General features: G+C 40.7%; 1 pseudogene; it reads right to left on the reverse strand.

Moving 5' to 3' along the window:
- Positions 1-794: 794 nt before the first annotated feature.
- LOC107745397 (histone H1-like) lies at positions 795-1528 on the reverse strand (annotated as a pseudogene).
- Between the last annotated feature and the right edge of the window lie 1083 nt (positions 1529-2611).

The raw sequence follows: 2611 nt of genomic DNA on the forward strand, positions 1-2611 counted from the left end.
GTTTGAAAGTAGGAGTACATTTAATGAATTCTCAGCACTTAAGACTAAAATGGCACTTTGAGAAGCTTGATAAATATGGGCCCTGGTAGCTAACAACATTGTCTGTTGTGTAAACTCCTACTTGATCAGATACCCTTTTACCAATTTTACAATGAACTTTTCTAAAGTGATATGACTTTTAAAAGAAAGCGTGCCAGTTTCCTATTGGCTGGAGTCTGAACACGTTCCAAGCCAATCAGTGAACTTCCCTCCAAACTTCAACCCCAACCCTCTTTCTGCTACTGACAACAATTTTCAAGCACGTCACATAGTACTGTAGCAGTAGTACTTAATAGTGCCTCTTAGATTATTTTTTTATTAATTTCTCCCATTATCTCAGTATTTGTTTGTTTTATAATTGTAATAATTTGATATTTTTAATGTACTTTATATGAAGACCACTTCTACATATATAACTGCTATATAAACTTGCTTTGTCTATTCTGTATTATATTATCTGATTTTAAGCATACTACTACTTCTAATAGTAATAATGATGACAAAGTATGAAGTTTCATAATGTACTTGTATAAACATGTAAACATACACGTACTTTAGATTCAATCCATAAAATATTCACTCATAGCAATATTAACGTACACAAGTATTTGTACTCGAACATGAAAGCCCATTATTTTTGCCTCACTGAACATATATAAAAAATAAATAAATAATAATAATAATAATGCTCTTTACAATGAATTAGTAGGTGGATCTTAAAAGAACCGTTTTGATAAACCACAGATGATTGCGATTTTATTTATTTTTGGCTGTTGTCTTTTTAGGTTTGGCGGCTTTGGGTTTCGTCGTCTTGGGTTTGGCTGCCTTGATCTTTTTAGGGCTCTTTGGTGCTTTCTTAGGAGTCGCTGGTTTATTTGCTTTTTCTGGGGCTCTTCGTTGCCTTTTTAGCAGCGGGTTTCTTGGCTTTCTTCAGAGATTTCTTAGCGGCAGGCTTCTTCGCTGCTGCGGTCTTGGGCTTCTTAGTGGCGGCAGGTTTCTTGGCTGCGGGCTTCCTGGCTTTAGGAGCGATTTTCTTCGCGGGTTTTGTCTTGGTCTCAGCTTGTTTCTTGTTGAGTTTGAACGAGCCGGAGGCGCCGGTTCCTTTGGTCTGGACCAGGGTGCCTTTAGTCACCAGACTCTTGACGGCGATCTTGACGCGGGAGTTGTTCTTCTCCACATCGTAGCCACCGGCAGCGAGCGCTTTCTTCAGGGCGGCGAGGGACACACCGCTCCTCTCCTTAGATGCGGACACAGCCTTAACGATGAGCTCGCTGACGCCTGGGCCCGTTGTCTTGCGTTTAGCTGCTGATTCTTCTTAGCCGCTTTAGTCGCTGCAGCTGCAGGAATGGTTTCTGCCATGATCTCTCTGATCGAGTCTGGACTCAAACACAAACTGACTGATCAACAATGAGCCGCTGTTGGGCGGAGCTGCGCATTTAACCACATCATGAGAACCATGTAGACTCAATCTGCTCTGCTCAGTGTTTGTGCTCCTGCACGAGCCGTTCGTTCTTGTGTTTTCTCTTCTCATATTTGGAACAAAACTGAAGTTGTAAATTGTTTGGCAGAGTAAAACCACCGTACACATTGAGTAAAGGTACTGAACTTCATTTACAGCCCAAAATACGTGACAAGTGAGCATTTATTTTGCACGCGGGAATGGACAAGGTTGCGTCTACATTTCACATGATTTTTGTGTAATAATCGTGGTAAATGACTGGTCTTTTCCTCCATGTGTTGAATAATCACTTTGGCAATGGCTTTAATGATAGAAACGTCACTGAGGGACTTATGGAGGGTTACATTCAGAAGTTGTTTTGCGCAGCTTGAAGCACACGACACATCTGTCGGTGTAACTGCTCTTCATCACTGCTGCTTCTTGTGTGTTTCACTGCTTTATGGCTGCAGTTTTTTGTTTTTTTGTGGAGAGATTATGATCCTGAAGTTCTGTTGTTTGTTTACACCTCCATGGAAATTCCCTTTTGGCCTTTACGGTCTAACTACACGTGAACTAATGTCAAGTGTTAGCCGGATCTCTAAAATCTCAGTTGGCCTGCCCCATGCTCCATCTCAACTGGACTTTAGTCTGTTACTAACCTGACGCAGAAATTCGGTAACAAGGATATGACGTGACCTACTAGAGTCAATCATTCCAGAGTAAACAGAATAAATTAAAATGTAACAATTTATTATCAATCAGGAAAATATGTATTATGCCAAGTGCATAGTCAACCCAGTCAGCAAATTTCCTTTGGCGCGGATCTGGCCCAGATCAACAGCTAAAGTGTGGCCCAGATTAGTTTGTGTTCGCCGGCCCAAAACTGGTCCACATCTTTTTAGCCAGAACTGAACCTAAACAGTGCCATAACCCAACCCAGAGTGAGCCAAATAATAAAAACAGATGTGGCTGATATATGGACCTTATATGGTGTTCTTATATGGCTGACTTCTGTAAAGGGCTGATGGCCCTTATGTGGCCGTTAAACCAAATGCCATTATTTAACCATATTTACACCACACCTATTCTTTTTTTTTGTTTAAAATACCCATTACACAGTAAATCTTAAACACA

Source organism: Sinocyclocheilus rhinocerous, unplaced genomic scaffold (assembly GCF_001515625.1).
Source record: "Sinocyclocheilus rhinocerous isolate Xijiao unplaced genomic scaffold, SAMN03320098_v1.1 scaffold4152, whole genome shotgun sequence".
NCBI lineage: Eukaryota > Metazoa > Chordata > Actinopteri > Cypriniformes > Cyprinidae > Sinocyclocheilus > Sinocyclocheilus rhinocerous.